The sequence below is a fragment of the Lasioglossum baleicum genome, chromosome 3 (assembly GCF_051020765.1).
Source record: "Lasioglossum baleicum chromosome 3, iyLasBale1, whole genome shotgun sequence".
NCBI classification, from domain to species: domain Eukaryota; kingdom Metazoa; phylum Arthropoda; class Insecta; order Hymenoptera; family Halictidae; genus Lasioglossum; species Lasioglossum baleicum.
Window position 1 is genome coordinate 1,315,614 of NC_134931.1, and position 22,713 is coordinate 1,338,326.

Consider the following 22,713-nt stretch of genomic DNA (forward strand, 5'->3'; position numbering starts at 1 on the left):
CTCCGCGGTTACGCGAGCCTAATTTCGTTACGAGGAACGCGTTACATCGCGGCTCGTTTAACGCAATCATCCTCGGACGAAACGCAGCTTTCAAAATTAGTTTTAACCCTCGGAAGTGTTCGGCTACTTTTCAGCCTGCGTGAATCGGCGTGAATCTTGATCAATTTCCTCGAGGGATATTTGTCACGTCGTTGATCTTCTCTGCCGCGAGGAGCGTACACGACAATGCTGCAATTGCGAAGAGAGATACTTGGATGCTCGACGGGAAATTCTCAACGTCGTCGCGTTACGAACTCGGTGCTGCACACAATCGTAATGAAATTTTAACGAGACGTTCCTTTGTGCTTAGACGATTGCCACGCGACGAATGCCACCCTTTCGCATATACGTTTAATACTTCGCGAGCACAAATATTTCCGTTTAATCGATTATACGTCGTCAAAGGAATGTTCATAAATACGTACTGTGAATTCTGGAACGAACTCTTTGTATTGCAAATTGCACGAACGATAAATATGCCATTCGCAATGGTAACACTGGAACGTGATGTTGTAGACATATTTTTTCGAGGAATTCTTTGGTATGCTTCTTTATTCAAGCGCATACTCGACCTATTCATTTTTCATGATCATTTAAAAAAGAGCCATGCAACTTTCCTCAACTCGAGGCGAAAGTTGATCCCAAAAAACGTCTCGACACCTGCGAAACTCGGCCAGGAAACTATGAAAATGAGAATGCACCGAGCCGATTCGTCCGCCTAATTCTCTGAGGAGAGCGGACGCGGCCTACATACATAGCGCATACTGTGTGCCGGCGCGGCGCGGCGATTCGGTGAGGATTATAATGGGGCTCGAGTCGCGATTGACGGACTCGAGTGGTCGAGCAAGAGAAACGGAAAAGGGATTAGGGCTTCGGGGGAGGGTGTGTGCCCTTCGGCTCTGAATTTCTCTCGATTCGTCGCCCTTCGAAAACAGGGCCATGTAGTCCGTGTTTCGGGCTAGAGCTCTCGCACCGAACGGCCACGTCGTTATAATATGTGCCAAGGCTGAACGCGATCGCGTGGCCGCGTGGAGCGGAGCGGAGCTGAGCAGAGCGGAGCTGAGCTGAACGAAGCGAGGCCTGGCCCGCACGTAAACAGAGAAGCGTCGTCAGCGCCAACGTCGATCAGACGTCACTGGGAAAAGGCTGAGGCCGAGACTGTGGCTGTCACGGCGGAACGACGTAGTTTCGGAGGCAAGGCCTCCGAACGGTCGGCCGCAACCCGATAGCCTCGGTTTCAAGCTCGATTGGGCTCCCGCTCGATCCCAATCCGCCTCCATCTTCCACCAGAACCAACAATTACCCTCCCCTCCTCGAGGAAACCCTGGAAATTCGGATGGGAAACCCACGCGTCCAGTTCTAATCCTTTATAGATCGTCCACGGGGTCGTTCACTCCTGTTTTATTGGCTACGAATGGGTTCCGACGGTTCTCGGACCATCGATTAACCCCTTTGCCGAACGACTTATCTGATCGAGCCGGGCCAGTCGCCCGACGATTATGCGACGATCGCTGTTTCGGCAGCCGGAAGACCCAATGACATTTTCGGAACAATTTTCTAAGTGCTTGGAGTACCATTTATGGAGCATCGATTAACCCCTTTGCTGGACGACTTATTGTTAGCTGTTCGAGCCGTGCCAGTCCCAGGAGTTATGCGACGATCGCTGTTTCGGCAGCCGGAAGGCCGAATGACATTTTAGAGTATAAACACGATCTCGAACCTTTTCACAACATCATTTACCTGATGGAAGATGACTCGCGGCGGACACAGAAAAAATACCCAGCTTGGATAACTCGCGGTTGGACAGTTCGCATTTGCGTAAAAATGAAGAACACCGGGAAGCAACCGATTGACTTTTGCCGATAATTTGCGAATAAAGTGCGTGGTTGAAGGTTGAAACGCGACGAAGCTGATGCGGTCAGTTTTCGCGACAGCCGCGGCTAAACGAAGCGATCCGCGTCGTCTATTATTGCGCGACAGAATGCGCTCGAACTGATGCGAATCTGCTCGATTTGGTCGCACACGCGCCAACAGACGGAGTGAAATAGAGAAGCTGCGCTGGTCGCTTAGGTGTTCTCGGTGCACGAGCGATTTCCTTCTTCGAGAGGTGACGAGCCATGAGCATCCGGCTTTTCCTGGTCGCGTGCTATCTCCGCTGTCTCCTTACGAAACTTCCCGAAAATCTGGATTCACCTCGATGCACATCGACGAATTATTTTCAGCTTAATCGCTTACGATCGATGCACGAAATATTTCTTTCACGTAAAACATCATTTCCACTTGTTCCATTGATGTCTTAATTATTGTACACAATTTTCACATACGCCTTCGTTGTCCTTGCACCAAAACTAGATGAATCTGATTAGACTGTGGATTCCATACATTTATAGCCAAGCGAGTACACAAAGAGAATGATCAAACACGGTTCCCCGTAACTCATCGAAATTGTTGCGAGAGGAAACACATTTTTCTCCGACTCCAGCTTCTCGCAGCCAATGCAGACAATCTCTACCGTACACAGAGATCTCTCCGTCCTGCTGATAACGCACGTTCCATCGACAATCATTCGATCCTCTTACACGGAGACGCGGAGAAGCCATCATCCCATGCTGCGTCGATCCGAAAACGATGAATGAAACGTGTCTGTCGGCGTCCAGGAAATCGCTGGTTTACGCAGAGCTAACTCAAGGGGTTCGTCTCTCGGTTCCGAGTCCGTTTCGCGACTCGTATTAGCCCATTTCCTTATCGATTACCGATAACTCGCCGCGCTCCTTTCCCCGTTATTAATATTCTTCCGCGTCGGACAGAGAAAAACGAGAGAATAGAATAGGAACGCTGTTCGAAATTCAATTTCCCTGACGAAGAGGGGGGTACACGAAGAGCCACGGGTAGAGAGAGAGAGAGAGAAAGAAAGAGAGGTCCTCTCTTCGTCAGGGGCCCATGGGGACGGGAACGGAACCGTTATTTGATTCCGGACGGTGTTTTATCGCGGGGACGGATCTCACGGTTGCGCGACGAGATTTCCATAGCATCGGTGTCAAGGCGCACGAAAAAGACCACCCGGGATCCGTGTCGAGTAGAATCGATTTCCAAACGTCTGCGGCCTCTACCAGCGATCTTTTTTCTCTCTCTTTCTCTCTAACTGTTTGGGTTAGGGTCTTGTCTTTATCGTTTTGTCGGAAACGTAACCGCGAACGGTCTTGTTCAAGACGAATCTGCGTGGTGCACCGATGAAGCAACGAACTATTTGAGGGATCCGAGACGAGGTGTCAACACTTCTCACCGTTGATCGTAATCTTATTGGCAATGGATGTAGACGAATTGTGCCCGTAATTATGAAAGTGGTGTAAATCAGAATTTTAAATGAATGAGTTCATCAATTATTTCACATCACATGATTTTAAGCTAAATTAATTCAATGTAATTTTTACGATATTGTCAAAAATAAACTTGTTAGATAGTGCTTGTTATTTTAACATTATATGGAATTCATTTGATGTTAATATCCTTTTCTTCAAAACAAGAAATGTATGACTCGGACCACTTTGGTATTGCTTAACGAGCTAATGATACTGTGTTCTATTTATTATATTGCTTCATTAACACTAGAATTACCGAGCGCTAAACGCAATTGTGTGTGACATATACATTGCCTTATAATAATAATGACAAAATTGCATTTATTTAGATTTCATACCAGTTTTTTAAAAATATGTACTTCAATAGAGAGAAGTTCGCTAAAAAAATTTCTCAGAGAAACATATTTATAATATTATAGTTTTAATATTTCTAACGAAAACAAATCAGAAGCAAGTCATTTTGACTCATCCGGTAGTTCTAGCGTTAAAAATACACCCAGGGGAGACATTCTCTGCAGGTTTGTTACGAACGCACATAATTGGAACGTTTCGGTATAGATTTCGGGGATCGTCTCTCTTAGGGAAGAGGCAAGGTCCGTTGTCCCCGTGATTCGCGAAGTGATTTTTCTCTTCTCGGCGAGCCACCAGCCAGAAGCTGAGGCCGCGTCCGTCAGCTCCAAGCTCGCAGCGACGCGATAAACTGGGACACGGCGCGGCGAAGCCTCGTTTTGTCTCGCGTAACACCGAGGTGCGATATGAAACGCTCTGCCGCGACCAGCTACTTCTCTCTCTCCTCTCCTCTCTTCTCCTCCTCGTCGTCGTCTCTTCTCTGTCTGTTCGCGCAGCTCGGTAAAGAATGTCAGAAGATATCAGGAACGTCGCTATCAGACGTCCACAGATCTTCAGGCGTGGCGGCTTCCGTCCGGTTTGCTCGGGATCTTCGTGTTGTCTCGGTTCGATGGGCGCTGAGGAAAAAATTATGCGCTGGGGAATATTGATTAGGAGAAACGTAGCAAAAACACATTTTTATTCGGCTCTAGTGGGAACTGCAGAATCCACATCTAAAATAATTTCAAGATTCCTCGCCTAAACCTTTATCTCGAAATTATGAATTGAAGTAACAAAGAATGGACACGAAGAGATCGATTTAATGATCGAGTAAATGAAACTCTTCCCCATTTCTCGCAATTCATCCCCGAAATCGAGGATTCCGCGTAGATCCCTCCGAGTCGCGAACATCGAGAGTTCAATCAGTTTCCAGCAGCGATCGTTCAACCAATCTCCGCGATTTTTATCCGGCTAAAAATGTTTGCCGAATGAACCCCAGGAGGTTCGGCGACTGCACAGAAATTCGATAGTTTGACCGGTCCCGTGGATGCAAATCCGACGATTTCCAGCCGCTTTGTCGTCGTCGTTGGACCGATTTATCTTCGATCCGCAAAAAGGGCAACGCGAGAGATAGAGAAAGAGAAAGAGAGAGAGAGAGAGAGAGTTCGGAATCCATAGAGAGTAGGGAAAACCAGGCTCAGGGATTCAGGCGGTGTGTGTTCGCCTGTATAAGATCGATCCGGTCGAGGACTCGTACTCGTCCTCGTACTGGTATACATATACCGAGGGGATAACGAAGGTGGATCGGTCGTGTCCAGGCGTGTACAACGATCCATGGATCCGAGAAACGGCGGGAACCGGGAGCACGCAGGTTCCCTTTCGCGGCAACACGTACACTACGCCGAAAGACAGAGAATCGGGGGAAAGAGAAAGAGAGAGAGGGAGAGGGAGAGAGGGAGTGAGAGACACGTGTGTGGGGTAACGTCGTAATAAGCGCTGGTGTGCTTTGCTGCTCTCTTCCACGAGAAACGTAGATCCTCGAGCCCGAGAGAGGGAGTATCGAGAGTGTGTACGTGGTGGGAGAGATCGAGGAAGACGAAGGGAGAGTGAGTGGAGAGCGAGAGAAAGGGAGAGGGAGCGACGCGGAACAAAGCGGTGGAAGAGGAAGGGAAAAAAGCACACCGACAATAGTCCAACGGCCATGGGCAAACCGACCAAAACAAATGTCTCGCTAGTATATAACAACCACATTCCTCCGCCGCCTCACGCCATATTTGAATCTTTCTCACTGCTCCCACCACCCCCTACGACCCCGCTCCCTCTTCCCCTTTACCCCTCTCTGTCGCTCTTTCTCTTTAGGTGTTCCTTTTTTCGTCCCGTTTCCTCCACCGTCCGTTCTCTCTCGACGTTCGCACGCGTTCGTCTTCTTTACTCATCTCCGAGCCGAGGGGCCCCTTTCTTTCTCCTTCCGTTCTCCACCCCCTGGCCCCTTCTTAGCGGTCTTTTTGCAGGTCCCCGGACCCCGTCGAAACTCCCCCCGCCTCCGGAGAGACCACCGCGTGCACCACGGTGCCCTTTGGGCGTGGGTAAATACTTAAGAGAGCCGGGACCCCCTAAGTGCCTGCCTATCGTCGCTAATAAACTCGCGCGCGTTATTGCCCTCGCAGCTTGCCGCCCTCCAGGCCATCCTCCGCACACCCCCGCCCGCGCAACGATCTCGTTAAGCCCTTAGGTCGATCGCCCACGACTCGCCACCCGGCATTCTACTCTAATTTCCACGAGATAAATGGCGCGAAACGCTCGATCCTATAAATCAACGGAGAAGAGATGTCGAGACGACCCCCGCGAGCCGGGGTACCGTAGGATCATTGTCGTCGTCGAGCATAATTGAATGAACGACGCGTGTTACAAATTTTCTGAAATGGACTTTTCCATGCAATAGCTTTTTGTGCTCGATCACATGGTACTATGTATACAGGTTCTATATCGCAGAAACTTAAATCTCGCACATTGTTTCTACGGTCAAGGCGCAACGGGAATCCACGAACGAGATTCGGAAAGGTCGATCTATAATCGCAAGGATGCGTCGCGGATGCGGAACACGTAGGAACCAAGGTGGAGTCGCTGCAAGGGTTGGTCAGGACTCGAAGGACCAACCCTTGCGACTAAAACCGTCGCTTATCACGGTAGAACAGACGATGCTCCGAGTTTTCGTGCTCGCCGTTGGATGGCGTCCCTTCTATCGTTTCGCACGAGCCAGGGAAACTGGCACAGCGTACCTCCGAAATCGCGAATTGTTCTATTTCCAACAACTAAATTAACCAACAAAGACAGCCGTACAAATTAATTTGTGGCTCTCACAGTGAATTAATATTCTAGCTTGATTATAAAATCAAGTCTTTCATCTACCTCGTTGGAGATTTATTTATTAGATGTTGTGCCTGAAATGAGTTATTTTGACTTTTCTCATGGTCCCAGTGTTGCAAAAGGACTTCCTATCGTCCAACTCGAAATGACGAGTGACCAATGTTTAAAATCGTCGTTATCGCGTGTCGCGAACAAGAGATAGCCGCATAAATTAAGTCATGGTTCTCACACTGATTCAATTGTAGCTCGATTTTAAAATCAAATCTTTCATCTACCTCGTTGGAGATTTATTTATTAGATGTTGTGCCAGAAATGAGTTATTTTGACTTTTGTCATGGTCCCAGTGTTGAAAACGGATTTCCCATCGCTGATCTAGCAGATTTTCGGCGAGAAACAAGGCAAAAGATCATAGATACCGCAGTCCAAGTCGAAGTAACGAGTCACCAGCGTCTAGAATCGTCGTTATCGCGTGTCGCGAGCGAGAGACAGCGGCTCCGATCGTTTTCGTAAGCTCGTCGCGGAGGGTCTTCGTTTTCCCACGGTTCACCGGACCCTGGCTGTGGCTGTTGCGCGCGAGACCGAGCTCACGACCGTGGAATTCCATGCCGAGACGAGAGATAGAACCAGGAACTGCGCCGCGGAAGGCAACCTCTCCGCGGAACGATTTCGTTTAGGCGCACGCGAAACACTGTGGAATTCGATCGTTTGTCAATAATCCGCTGAGTTATCGAACGGACAGCTGAAAACCCGCGCTGCCAACTTCGCTCCCTACCTTCGTCCCGAATTCTACCAGTTCCAGAAGGGTAAATCCGCTCGCTCGCGAATCCGTTTACTTTGACTTCGTTCCGCGGATGAATAGAGCAAACTCGCGGGACCTGTTGAAGCGGACCCGTTAAACGCGGTGCTAAAGCGAACCGCGATTCGATTATCGTGCTAATTACCCGACGTGCTCCGCGTCGACTTTCTTAACCCGTTAACCGGAGACGAGTTAACTCGTCGCCTGTGCCCGGATTTCACCGTCTCCTTCTTCGTCTTCTTCTTATTCTTGTTTTGATTCATAATCGGTTCACATATCTGCGTTCCTTGGTTTCGAAGTGCAGGCATCGGAAATAGTTAACCGTTTGCACCCGGAGCTATTCCAATTAATTTATCAATACTTTCAGCAGTTTCTTAAAATATTAAACACGTTTAGTAATTTAGCGAAAACAAATTTAGTAATGCAACTAGTTTTGTGGCACCACCGAGTCACCACTCGAGTGCGACACATTAAATAAACTAGTCTCCAGACTTTCTCCCAAAGGATACTTCACCATGATAATATTTAACATATCATTTTTCAATTCACCATACGCACATTATACAATATAATTACCTACAGTCCCCGCTCACTTTATTAGACTCACCTCTATAATGATGATATTTTTAGTTTTACCATGAATAATGGGTATAGTAGTCTTATGCAAATATATTTATGTTACAAAAACAATGGATACAAACACAAATAGATCAATATAATTCTTAAAACACTAATATTTTGTTAATCCGCCCTTAGCTGCTCTTAAAGCCGCAAATCTTCTGGGCATGCTATCTATGCAAGTTTGTGCAACTTCTTTTAATGCAACATTATGGTGCCAGTGATAGATTATTCTCTCTATCAACTTGGTCTTTGTTGTTATATTTTCTTTGGCCAGTTCTCTTTTCATGCACTCCCAGACATTTTCAATCGGAATCATGTCCGGTGAGTTGCCGGGCCATGATAAAGGGGGAATTTTTGCTCTTGCAAGAAAGTTTTACATTTGGATAGGCAACCCATAAGGCAACCTTGTAGTACGAAATCATTACCCCATAGGTCGAAAACAGCGTTGAATTTCTTATAGGATTTCAAAAAGCACCAATTCTTCGGGTGAGTCTAATAAAGTGAGCAGGGACTGTACACTCTCTCCGTGAGAAGTAATCGTTTCTCAAAATCATATAGAGCGTTACTCAAATGTTTTCCGAGATGTATCGAACCCACAATTCACCGTAGAAATATTAGTAAAATTAATCAACGTGATACATAACAAGCATAAAGATCGGATTACGTATTATGTTGTGTCATAAAATTGTATAAGAGCCAAGAGGGAAGGTCTCCCGAAAGCCGAGAAGCGAAGCGATGATATAATATTAATAATATCACGTATCATGCAGTTTCTACTGTTTTGGATATCCTTTTAGAATCATTTTACCTAGATTCCGCAATCACTGCAGGGATCGATAATTGCTTCATCGTGTCTTCCGAAGACAAAGTGATTCAGACGCGCACGTGTATCGCGCTCCGTATCACATTGTCCATGATTTCAATGGAGGATCGGTTGCACGGAGGACCGGGACCGCCTCTCAATATCGAATTAACGCGATCGCGGAGCTTATTATCGGTACCGGAAGACCTGTAATCCGCTTGCAAGGCGTTAGAAGACGGGCTAATACCAAAGGTCGTAGCGGAAACCAGTTCTTCCCGTCGCGTCGTCTCGGAGGACGCAGCGCGTCATCGTCCGTGAACTTTGAGTTTTCACCGATCTCACGCGCCGTTGCATCCTCGACTATTTACCAGGCTGTACTAGACCCTTTGAACTGCCCCCGGGTCGCTACACGCTAAACGAATCGAGAGAACAGAGAAAGCGTCCGCAGCGTGTCAAAGACAGAAATCGATTCCGATCCCGCGGCCCGATTTTACTGCCCTCCTTTAACACGCCGTAATTACATTTAACAGACCCCGGTCTCCCAATGTCCGTTCTTTGCCTCGAGACACGTCTGGCAACATCGCAGAAGTTCAATGTTGACGCAGATACCGCTCCTCCTTTTGTTTCCCGAGTAATTGTACGCGATTCTCTTCCTCGTCGGCTGCTTGTTGCACAAAGCGAACGATAATAGTAATCGCGATTCCTATCCCCTCTCGACCTCTTCCGCAAGAGAGGGTCGTTCGTTTTTCTCGTTAGAGATTAACGAGTTGCCGGGGGTGTTTTGGCTGCATCGTCCGTCTGACATTTTTCTACTGTTTTTCGGAAAGCTGTGTGTTTCTCACAATTTATAATGTGCATACAGATTCGCAGTATTGAAAAGAAAAGACAGAGGAACAACCCGTACCCGCACAGTAGATCTCGATAGCCACTGGTCAGACTGTTCTCTCTCTTTCTCTCTGACTGCTCCGAGACAACAAACGATCGACACTTTGTTTTTACACCTGACGTTAACCCTTCGGGGACTACATCTGTACATCATACTGACTCTAGGAATATTTTAAAATTGATTACTAGACTGCGGATTTTATTCATCTATGACAAAAATAGGTACAGTGGGTAAACGAAAGTATTCGAACGGCCTTTAAAACAAAATAACTTTTTTATAATTGTGCCAAACCACCTGATTTTTTATAATCAATTAGAAGCATTGTTTTATGAAATGATACGCAAAAATTATTTTCCAAAAATCATAATTTGCAAGGCTACATGCAAAAATAAAAAAGGCATTTTTTAAAGCATTTTTATTTGAGCCCATAATGAAAATTTAAAATATATGTTTTGTGGATCTATAATAGTTATACACACGTGGTGAAAATTTCACCGAAATCGACTGACAGACACACGAGTTACAATCGGTTACAAATCGTGGAAATCGTGAAATCGTAGTTTTATACGACTTTTGATCAGTTCTGCTTAAAATCCACAGAATCGTACATCTTCCGATGCGTGTCGTTCTGTCCTGCGTCAACCGATTTCGATGAAATTCTCAGCATGTGTGTATAACAAACATAGATCTACAAAACATAATTTTATGTAATGGCCCAAATAAAATATTTTTAAAAATGCCTTCTTTACCTTTGCATGTAACCTTGTAAATTATAATTTTTGTAAAATCTTTTTTGATAAACCATTGCTTCTAATTGATTAGCAAAGATCAGATCGCGCGTTTGGTGCAATTATAAAAAAGTTATTCTGTTTTAAATTGCGTTCGAATACTTTTGTTACCCACTGTTCAGTGCGGAGCACGAGAGAAAACTAGCGGGAAGGGAACGGGGAAAAAAGCCTGACCATTCAGGTTGCCTTTGCGTTCCCTCTTGCCCCGTTCCCCTCGTGCTAGTTTTCTCCCGTGCTCCGCACAGTACGTACAATTCAAAGTAGTGAATATATTAAAAAGATTTAAGCACATCAGTGATTAGTTTCAACTATATAATTAGTTTCTTATATAAGACAATTAGAAGAAGAAAAAAATTTCTAGGTGACCCCCGTTTCTTGCAACTGATGTAGACATTTTTTATTTTGCATACAGATCCGCAGTCTATTGATTATACACGATACACTTTCATACTTTATCATTTACTTCCTAGAATTTGAACATGGTTATGGAAAGTAGTAAAAGAGTCTGAATCACCAACAGATTACAGCAACATCCCTAACATAATACAATATCCATCATGGAATAAGAAAATGACAATCTCCGTCGTCCTCGAAGGCTTAACAACGACAACGGAAATCCGTGGGAGGTTCTTGCGAGGCCCGTTCGCCCTTCTGAATCGAGAAAAAGGTGTTTCTCACAATTCATAATTTGCACAAATATTCGCAGTATAGAAAGAAAAAGGCCGTCTATGGGAGGACTCGCAATCGGAGAGGAACAACCAGTACCAGTACAGTAGATCTCGATAGAGGCACACCAACCGATTGGCGCGTTGTTTTTCCACCTGGCGGCGGTCGTGGCGTTGAGGAACAGACAAGAGCATCTCCTGGAGGGGTTAACAGCGACAACAGAAAGTCGTAGGAGGTTCGTTTTTCCGAATTGAGAAAAACAGCGAGATAGTCGCGCGAAGAACCACCTACGGTCGGAGGTACGCGCGGCGGCCGCTGACATTACGTTGCTAGAAGGGGGGAGATGGTTTGCGGGGGTGGCTCTAGACATGAGAGGGGAAATAAGGGGGGATTAAGGGGGTGGGGGTTCCAGATGGTAGCGTAAGTCTGCCCGGAGGAGCGGCCGATAGGTGAGAGAACGTAGTCGGCGTTTGTTTGGCTCGTAGGGATGGACGCGGGGGTGTAAGGCGTGCGGTGCGGAGCCCATCCTTTCCTTACTGCGCACTTTCTTACCCCTCCGCCGGCTCACATTCAACCCTCGGCACAGTCGGCGTCCGCGGGCCACAGTTCGTTCGCAGGGAAAGGCGGCGGCGGCGTCGTCGTCGCGTGGCTTTCCTTCCTGTGTTTTCTCGGCCCCCGTTGTTGTTTCCGAGCTTCCGGGCGCCCCGGACACACTGCTCTGTACTACTGTTACCGTTGCTACTTGTTCTACCGTTGCTCTGGTGTTTTGTGTCGCTCGAATGTTCCCTGTGTTGGTTGTCAGTGTGCTCGTGCGTGGGTGTCGGTCCGAAAGGTGTGGGGTTCGAGGCGTGTTCGCGGAGACCACGAGGACGCTCGGCGCGTTAGGACGCTGAGAGACCACGGCCTCTTCCGATAGATTGATGCGAGTACGTATCGCGAGCTACCCTCTTACTTCTTGCGCTTTCTTTGTTTTTATTGGTTGCTGGTTTCTTTGTTTCATTGCTGGAAGTTGTTACACTCCAGCAAATGATCAGACAAGGTGCAGCGATCCCAGCAGAATCGAACACGTGAACGTGTTTACGTAAACGTACGCGAAGGGTCTCGAAAGGGGTTAGCATCCACATGTTGATCTCAAAGGAGAGGCACCTGCCACAATCATACTATTAAACGATGCGACCTTGCTTGAACGAAGTTGTATCACAGTTTATGACTGGACTGCGATTTTTATGCATTCATGACAGATAATACGAGGATTAAAAAAATATTGCAGAATATCGAGACATGACTTGCAGCTGGTTAGAATTATACAAGAGAACAAATTTACACAGATTTGCATTAAGATCCGCAGTCCAGTCACGACTCATCGTGGGCGGACACAACTGCGATGGAAAAGGTGCCACGTGTACCGACAGATACTCTCGCGCGGTATACTAACGATACAGAACTAGACCCGCAAGGAACGGAGTAGGGAAAATGGAAAACACAACAAAACAGTGGAAAGTTTTCGTTTTCATTTTCCTGTAAACACGCCAGCTAATTTATGACGGCGAAGTGCGAAGTAAAGGTACCACCAGGGATGGGGAGGGGTGAGTTTCTCACAAGACTATGATCAGCCCCTTTGTTCGGTGGTACGTAGTAGAATACGCAACGCGTCGTTCTCGCTGCCAAGTGCGTCGCCTGTGCTCGCTGCCAGCCTCGAGCAAGGCGGACACGTTTCGGGGGAGCGCGGCATGGCCGCGTGTTGTGCTCTCTCTTTCTCTCCCTCTCTCCTTTCCTCGTGCCCCGCCTAAATTCGAGCCACTCTGCCCTCGCGAATAGCTAACCTACGCTTCGATCGAACCCAATGGAATACGCGTCGCAGGATCTCCAGGTTTCTCAGATCCGTGCACCTCGAATTACATACCTGTATTCTGAGTCCGCTTCACGAGGATGAAAACAGTCGCCACGTGCGCTGGAAAGGTTATGTAGTCGTTGTCGTCCCGTGCGTCAGCCACATGGTTCTTCTTTCGCGATCATCTGGAACCCAGGAGGTTCTACTACAACGATTTGATTCTAGTTGGTCGAATAGAGATGGTATGAATGATTTTATTGTTACAGGTTCAATAAACATTCCGTGTGAGCGATTTTATCTCTTGTACATCCAATGGCTGGTCCAATAAACGATTTCATTCTAGCACATTTAATGACCAGACTGCTTACACGATTTCGTTCTAGTACATTCTATGGCTAGTGTGATGAACAATTTTATTCTAGTACACTCAATAACCTGTCTGTCTGCACGATTTTGGTCTAGTACATCGAATGGCTAGTCCAATAAACGATTTTATTCCAGCACATTCAATGAGACCAGTCTGTCCACACGATTTTGTTCTAGTGCATATAGTGAATAATTCTATTCTACCACATTGAATGACCAGTCTGTCCGCACGATTTTGTTCTAGCACATCCAATGGTTGGTCCAATAAATGATTTTATTCTAGCACATTTGATGACCAGACTGCTTACACGATTTTGTTCTAGAGCATCTAGTGAATAATTCTATTCTAGCACATTGAATGAGAGAGAGAGAGACCAGTCTGTCCGCACGATTTTGTTCTAGTACATTCAACGGCTAGTGTGATGAACAATTTTATTCTAGTACATTCAATAACCAGTCTGTCTGCACGATTTTGATCTAATACATCGAATGGCTAGTCCAATAAACGATTTTATTCCAGCACATTCAATGACCAGTTTGTCCGCACGCTTTTGTTCTAGTACATCCAATGGCTGTTCCAATAAATCATTTTATTCTGGCACATTCAATGACCAGTCTGTCTGTACGATTTCGTTCCAGTACACCCAGAGGCTAGTCTAATGAATAAGTTTATTCTTGTACATAGAAAGTAGCCAAAGAATGAAATGGCCATTTAGAACTTCATTTTTATTCACAACTTCATTCTTCGTAAGAATTTTGTGTAAAACTCGAACAGACCTTTGAAAAACAATCCCAAAAACCACACTCACCCTCTCAGCCCACGATCCAACTTCACCATAGTCAGTCTCACCTAGAGCCCGCCCCCGGAAAAACGGTATCCGCCGGCAGGATAATCTTGTTGCTTTCTCTGCGAATCTTTCTGTGAGCCGTGGAACGAGTGTTCAGTAGTATCCATCTCGTCGATGCATTTATTAACGCGTATTGTTTGTAGGGCGTGGGTGGCCTCGCGAGACGGGGGTGTTCTCGGCTAGGGGTTGTGGCGTTTGCGTGAGTGAAGAGAAGGGGATGGTAGAGAGAGGGATATATAGATGGATATAGAGGGATGTGGGTGGTAGTCTCGTTGTTTCGCTGGCGCGTCGAAAGGCAGGCACTAGCTGGCTCGCCAGGCGAGCAGAGTCGAAGGGATGACGACGATGGGACGGGAAACTGGGATCGCGTCGGGGGAAAAAGGGACGAGAATGTCGCCGGCGGGTGAGGACGAGGGTGCAGGGGGTCAATGTACGCTTGCCGAGGAGTCAGTCCGTAGTTCGAAACTCGAACTGGAACCAGAACGGGAGCTGGAGCTACGGGGGCGGAGAGCGAGAGGAGCCCGCCAGCGGTAAACCGCTACGCTCCGTCTCGCGATCCTCGGCGTGTTCTCTGGGTGACGCGCGATGCATCGACTCAGCTTCCAGATAATTGGATAGGAACCGTCCTTTTCGACCCACCTCTCTCTCTCTCTCTCTCTCTCTATATCCCTCCATCTTTCTCTTCTCCTCTCTTTCGTCGTCTTTTTCCGTCGACGATGCGTCCGTCCATAGTAACCGCCGCCGCAATCGACGCCCGCAGTGCTCTCCCTCGTCTACGTTCGACGCTTTCCTTCAGAAAACGACGGCCAGGATTGCGCATTGATACCCTCGTCCGAGTCCGTAATGCCTCTGATCAGCCAACTATGTATCCTTCGATCGTTGCCTCCAGAATAAACATTGTGTTAGCTGCCGCAGAAATTCTCGAAGGATTTTCTCTCAATCACACAAAAGTTAAATTCTATTAATTCGATGCATTTCAACTTCAGGATTTTATGCATTTACGAAAGGAAGCATCGAAATGATTGATTTTTATTATAAATCAAAACTGCATGTTGATAATGTGTCATTTGGGAACAGGGATAAACAGGTTATCTGGAAGATGGCGACATGTTGATACAAATAATGGAGATTATTTTGAATAATATTAAACATATATTTTTAAATTGATTCAAATGTTCTCTTGACAATACGACAGAACTTTCCCTCGTAATGGAGAACATTCTGTATCCCGTAAACGGCATAGAAAATTTTTATTAATCATATAAGTCCGCAGTCTATAGACCACTGTGGACAATATTAGATGCTCAATACATGCACTGCTGTTTCAAACACATTCACGCACGGACGGATTGTCCGAGTAGCGAATGTATTCCGGTTTACGGGGTCACAGGTCGATCGCCGTTGGACTAATTGCTGTATCCAAATTGACCGCGTTTATTTTCGCCACTCGAGAACAACTTCGCCACATTTCCGTGTGACAAGAGTGTCCGATGACGACACGGCAGCGTCGTGACGTCTTTTCGACGCCTCTGTCGTCGTCGCGAATCGAGATACGCCATTCGCGTGGCGTCCTAGGTCACTGCAGACTTTGAATGGAAATATTTACTTACGTAAGGACCCGGTTTCGTCGCGGCGCGTCCTCTGCTTCGATCGCCTTTCTCTCCTCTCTTTCTCTCTCTCTGTGGACTCTCTCCTCCCCGTGCACCGATCGGTGTCCGATTAACGTTCGATCGGCCAGCAGCCCTCGAATCTGTCCCATTTCGCCCGAATCGCTTTCCCGTGGCCCGCCGGATTTGTTAATGCCGTGTCCAGTGTCCACTCGAACGACGAACAGTTTTCCAGGATCTCGAGTACCGAAATCTGTCGAGCGCCTCTTCGCTCGCGATCCGCTCCCTGTCTGTTATTTACCGGAAATGTTCGTTCATACTTTGCTAGATGATCCTGCTATGTTGCCGAAACGCTCGAGAATTCGATAAACGAGCTAATCACAAGCTAAACGAGTTTCCTATTGTCTGCGATAGAAATTGCTGTCGAGAAAATCGTTACAATATTATTTTCTGCGATAGTCAACAACGTTGTTCCGGATAGCTCCAACGAATATATTTCATGCCCGAAATACCGCTCAAGTTAATCGATTGATAGTTGCTCGAGAAAATAGATCCACGACTATCAACCTGTCTATATATTTTATCGATAATCACGGTGTAACAATATCCGAAGCTCCCAGCCGGGTGTTAGTATCAAAAGAACCTCTACAAATGCCACAAAGTTTTATCTGAACGCGAGAAGCGATCGATTAACACGTTGAATGCCAACGCCCATAAAAGTCGCGCAGAATTAAAACAACTTTTTTAATAACACGGAATTATATGCCTGACATGTGTAGACTGCAGACTTCCCTGCGGAATAAAAGATGTCTACATTGTTCGCAAGATTCGAGAGAGAAAGAACATTTCTTTCAATTATCTCGAAGTGCTTTAAATTGTACGTACCCATTTTTTATGATAAATGTATAAAATCCGCAGTCTACTGATACAGCACAGAGATTGTTAATCTCCCTCAGTGTTCAATTAACGATTATCAGAATCGAAGACGTTGTTTAATCACTGGTTTAAACCACTAACTTATCCAGAGAACTTCGATCCGATGCAATTTCGCTGCTGTTTAACGACAAGATAACACATTTTTTCGGTAAAATAGCAAACAGTGTTTCAAGTAGTAGCAATTATCGATAAGAATGAAACGATCCCGGTGGCCGGAGAGACGACGACGATTCCTCCACATTCGCGCCCAACGGGAGGCAAACAGGCGCTTAGCGATCCCATAAATTTCGAAGGAGCTGTTCCAATTATCTCTCTCTCCCTCTCTCTCGTGATATAATAGAAGACTGTGCTCTCGGAAGTAAATCTCGCAAATCCGCGATCGATGAGCGCATTCAACAGGATCTTAGAAGTCGAACCAGATGCGAAACTCCCTTTTGCAGAACGGTTTTCTATGGTGCAACGGAAAATATATTAGGAACACCGAGCAACACACACGGTCGACTTGTAACGACCATACGAAGTAGTTCGACGTGGCGTACTAAATCACGTCTGATTTCTCGAACGAGCGTAGATTATGGTTCACCGGTGCTCCATTTAGACGCGCGTATATCGCGTCCGCTTCTTCGTATCGCCGCACTCGCACGCTTCCATTGTGTCGCGACGGTGCACGGCTATTAACCTGTTAACCGAATAATTTTTCGAGCATGGCGACGCGCCTCCGAGACGCAGAACCAATGTGGAACCATAACTGTTTCAAACCTGAAATTTCCTCCCTGGCTCCTTCCGCGATGATTAACCATCCGCAGTCGATGTTATTTTATTAGGTTGGCAACTAAATTCGCGACCTTTTGTTTCATATAATTCTTGTATTGAATCATTGTAACCTTATTCAGTGATCATTTCCTTTTGAATTGTATACAGGGTGTCTCAGCTGAAGGAGGCCAGCCAAATATCTCCTTTATGTTAAATGGCACAAAAAAAATATTTTTGGCATTATTTAAATGGTATCGAATGAGGAATATCATACAGGGTCATCCGTTTTTAAACGGTCGAACGTTAACCAGCTGTAGAGGACTCCAAATGGAACAACTTTTACCCCTATCACTTTTTTTGTTTCGGCCTTGATTTCCAGATAATTGCAAAAAACCATCATTTTTTGAGTTTACATAAAATTAAATATCTTAGGACTCCAATGATGAATCTTGATGGGTTTTCCTTTGTTTTGTTTAAAATAAGTAGGGGCATCTTTTTTATTCAATAAACTTTTTTGTATAACCTTCGTATCATGGTTTTTTTGGCGTGGGGCACACCGTGGAGCCTGAAAGAAATAAGTTGGAAAGTGGCGGTGTGCGCCACGCCAAAAAAACCATGATCCGAAGGTCATACAAAAAAGTTTATTCAATAAAAAAGATGCCCCTACTTATTTTAAACTAAACAAAGGAAAAACCATGAAGATTCATCATTGGAGTCCTGAGATATTTAATTTTATGTAAACTCAAAAAATTATGGTTTTTCGCAATTATCTGGAAATCAAGGCCGAAACAAAAAAAGTGATAGGGGTAAAAGTTGTTCCATTTGGGATCCTCTACAGCTGGTTAAGAACTGTAGAAGAACAATTTTTTTTTGTCCCGTTATTTTTTCATAGTTTTTTCAAGGTCCTCGTTATTTTTTATCGAGGAAAACTTTTTTTTCTATTCGATCTTGTTAATGACTTGAGCATATTCAAATGTATTTTTTCAGCCGCTATAAGATTGAACAAATGAAAATAAGTTTTCCCGATAAAAAAAATTACGATGACCTTGAAACAACTATGAAAAATTAACCGGACAACAGAAATCGTTCTTCTATGATATTCCTCCTTCGATACCGTTTAAATTATGCTATAAATATTTTTTGTGTCATTAAAAATATAGGAGATATTTAGGTGGCCTCTTTCGGCTGAGACACCCTGTATATCATTGGAAAGCTCCGAGTTTTTCGATGAATTTGACATAAAATACTCGTGCTTAAAAATGTACATAAATTATTTTGTTTGAGAAAATGCGGAGGTCGCGAACTTAGTTGCCAACCTAATGACTTTAAAATCTAGACATTTTCATTGTTCCTTAGAATTTCCTCGAAGAGGAAGACAATCGTTTACCGTGTGCCTAAACTTTTCCTAATAGACACTGATAACTAGACTGCAGATCTATGAATTTATGGCTTCTGAAAATATTCAGAAAAAGCCATATTCAATTTTTAAAGGCTAATTAATTGCAAAGCGGAAAATAAGATTTCACTTGACTCCACCTTCTTAAAATCCGTTTACGAAAACTTCAGATTGCATAAATGTTTATTCTACAGGGGGTTAATCGTTTCCGTGTAGAATTTGTTCGTCCTTTTTTTTGCCTCTTCTACGAACATAATGCCGCTTTTCTTAGGACACGTGCCATGCATTTTCTCCCTGCACAGTATACACTATTCATTTTGAAATTCTTGGTTCACTGAAACATAACGCTATTCTTCCCGACATGCATCTGCAACGTACGCTTCCTTCTCGACGTTTCCATTCTACATAATCCATTCATTTTGGAATGCTTAGTCCACTGGGACACAATGCTTCTCTTCTTGACGTAGATTTCTGCTCTTTGACAACGTAGAAATTCTTCTTTTTGTTGAACGGTGTTGCATTCTGATTTACAGTGTGTCTCAAAATTCCTTCAACAGCCGGAAATAGAAGGTTCCCGAGATCATTTGAAGCAACATTTTCCTTTGCAAAAATGTTATCCGCGGCTTTGTTTAAGAGTTATTAACGAAAAACACGGACCAATCAGAGCGCGACTCAGGGCCCGACGCGCCAACTGTCTATTGGTCGACTGTGCCAACTCGCGTCTAAATCGTGCTCTGATTGGTCCGTGTTTTTCGTTAATAACTCTTAAACAAAGCCGCGGATAACAGTATTGCGAAGGAAAATGTTGCTTCAAATGATCTCAGGAACCTCCTATTTCCGGCTATTGAAGGAATTTTGGGACACCCTGTATATTGAATTTAACACACATGTTGTGTTAAATTTATCTTTATCACACATGTTTATTAAAATCGCTGGAGCGCATTGTGTATCGAACACTGCGAGCCACTTCTTTGCCTGTTCAACTCTCCGTATTTTTAGTCCCTCTCTTTTATACTCTGTACTATTTTCCATATTAATTTTCACACGCTCTTGTACGTTCAGTGTCGTCTTCACAAGCTTCTTATGTAGCCGGGAAGATGCTGGAACATGATCTGATAAAGCGAGCGATTAATAGCTTCTCGAAGCGAGTCTGGCAAATGTGAATAATTTTCATTCCCGCAAGTGTCATTTTTCAGAATTAGCTAGCACTAGCTGGTCTAAAAAGAAAAACAAGATTTAATCCATTGAAATTTTGTGCGATTTTTATCAAAATAAATATTAAAGAAATGTCTCGTGTCAGTTCCAACGAAGGCATTTTTATTAAGCGCATGCATTAAATAAATACAAATTCCTGCTATATTTATTGGTACAATCATTTCCAGCATGAGAATCCAAGGGGTTAATGAATGTACCTCCGTATTACTTTCGGAAAGTTGAAGCCGAGCTGGGTGCAGTCTCCTCCAGCAGAATGTTTTATTTATTGTCTGGTTTCCTCGAGCAGTGCACTCGAACGAGACTCACATTCACAGAGGATAGAAGTGAACTCGGTTGACAAGTGGATAGACGACGAGCAAAAGGGAGCGGCGGTTTTTTCGCGGAATCGCGCAATAAACGACGCTCGAGTAGCCCCCAGTATTCGCGCGGAGGGAGCCCGCCATAATTATTCCCAGGAATCGAGCATTATAATTTTCGAGTGTTGCGGTTCGCTGCATCGTCCTACACCTGGTCAAAGTATCGAGGAAAAATTCGATTCCGAAGCACGGTCTGCGCACCGGGAAACACGTACGTCGAGAGATCGTTTTAGTACAGGGTGACAAGAAATAACGGAGTTAATCATTTCTTATTATAATTCTGTCAAATTGACGAATTTTGAAAAACCAAATAATAACAACCATAACATGGACCTTTACTATTCATATATGTATTTAAGTTGTTTCGAAATGGCCACCCATTTGCGCCGATACAGAGGCTCCAACGTGTCTTGAAATTTTCGGCTATGGGCCGCAGCTCTTCTGGCGTCATTCGGGCCCACTCCCGGTACAGAGATTTTTTCAATGACTAAATTTTTATGGGGCCGAGCACAGGCCCTGGCCTCCAAAATCGACCACACGCTGTAGTCCATCGGGTTGAGATTCGGTGAGTACGACGGCCATTCCACAGATGTGATGAAACCGGGAAAATGGGCTTTGCACCACTCCTGAGTCGTTTTCGCCCTGTGCGTCGGCGCGGAATCCTGCTGTAACGTCCATTCCGGATCGCCGAGGTGCTGTTGGGCCCACAGAAGTACGACGGCTTCGAGAATGTCCCGTCGATACACTTCTTGGTTGATTTTCACCCCTTGATCCACGAAAACCGTAGCAAATCCCATTTTCCAGGTTTCATCACATCTGCGGAATGGCCGCCGTACTCACCGGATCTCAACTCTATGAACTCCGGTGTTTGGTCGATTTTGGAGACCAGGGCCTGTGCTCAGCCCCATAAAAGTTTCGAGTCGCTGAAAAAATCTCTGCGCCGGGTGTGGGACCGAATGACGCCAGAAGAGCTGCGGCCCATAGCCGAAAATTTCAAAACACGTTTGAGCCTCTGAATCGGCTCAAGGGGTGGCCACTTCGAAACTTCTTAAATATATGAATACTAAAGGTCTATGTTATGGTTGTTATCATTTGGTTTTTCAAAATTCGTCGATTTGACAGAATTATATGATAATAAGGAATGTTTAACTCCGTTATTTCTTGTCACCCTGTATTTCCAGGCACGTAAAACGCGTTTCCGGGCGTGTCCCGATTTCTTTCGAAACGGGGGGCGGCCGAAAAATGCGAAGCAAAATTCTTGAGAAGAGAAAATCAGCTCCGGAGAGCACCTGGGGCACGCGTGCTCTCCCGCTAACGTGTCTGTCCATTATCGGCTGCTTCTACTTGCTGTAAACATCGGCCCCAACGTGCTGCCGTGTTTCCCTTCTATTTTACTATCCTTTTGCATCGAGTTATTGCTGAAAGTGGATAATACCCGCCAGAGTTACTGCCCACCGTTGTATTTATTGTTGCCGGCGGAAACAAGCCCGTGTATATTGACCGCAAAACGTACGAATAATACTCTCCGCTTTCAAAATTCGAACGCACCAACTTCCACATATGTACTAGTCGAAACAAGGGGTTTTTAGTACATTCGGTTTCTTTCAAAATGATGTTTCAAACTATTAATTCTTTCCTATTGACCGCGAAACGTACGAATAATATTCTCCGCTTTCAAAATTCGAACGCGCCAACTTCCACATATGTACTAGTTGAAACAATGGGTTTTTAGTACATTGGGTTTCTTTCAAAATGATGTATTCAAACTATTAATTCTTTCCTCTAGACATTCTCATTTGTTTACTAAAATGATTGGAAGAAGAAATACACTTTTGTCATGTTCAAGCAGTGGATGGAATTATGAATGTTTAACGAAGCATATATTTAACAAAACGTATTAGATATTATGCAAACGATGTTCCATGAACGACTGCCTAACAAAACGCTCTCTCACGCACGCTCGCTTCTTTATCTCGTTCAATCGAATTCACTAAAATTACACTGTCCAATACCAAATTTGTTCCACAATTACTGTGAATCTGGTCTTAATTTTTCTCCTAGACGCACAGTTTTTCAGAAACATGACATTGATAAAAATCATATTTTTCAACTTTAAACAAATATTGTGATGTTATTATAAAAGATATTGAATTGTTCTTTGCAGCAAAAGATTCTGTAGACTTTCCCCGATACAGTGATATCCATTATTAATACATTATGATTGTTTAAACATGTTAGTTAAACGTTCGCCGC

The 22,713-nt window shown here is 44.9% G+C and overlaps 1 protein-coding gene and 1 long non-coding RNA gene across 3 annotated transcripts in view; one reads left to right on the forward strand and one right to left on the reverse strand.

Moving 5' to 3' along the window:
• The window catches only part of Inr-2 (insulin-like receptor-like), a 184,772-nt gene that overhangs the window by 31,066 nt on the left and 130,993 nt on the right, over positions 1–22,713 (forward strand). The gene's annotated exons all lie outside the window — the stretch shown is intronic.
• On the reverse strand, positions 3,803–17,537 carry LOC143207130 (uncharacterized). 2 transcript variants are annotated; one of them, XR_013008623.1, is made up of 4 exons: positions 16,690–17,537; positions 14,159–16,596; positions 13,056–13,168; positions 3,803–4,363 (listed from the first exon to the last, which is right to left on the reverse strand). It is a non-coding gene; the product is annotated as an uncharacterized LOC143207130 (long non-coding RNA). The 2 variants fall into 2 exon arrangements; XR_013008622.1 differs by having other exon boundaries at positions 14,159–17,531.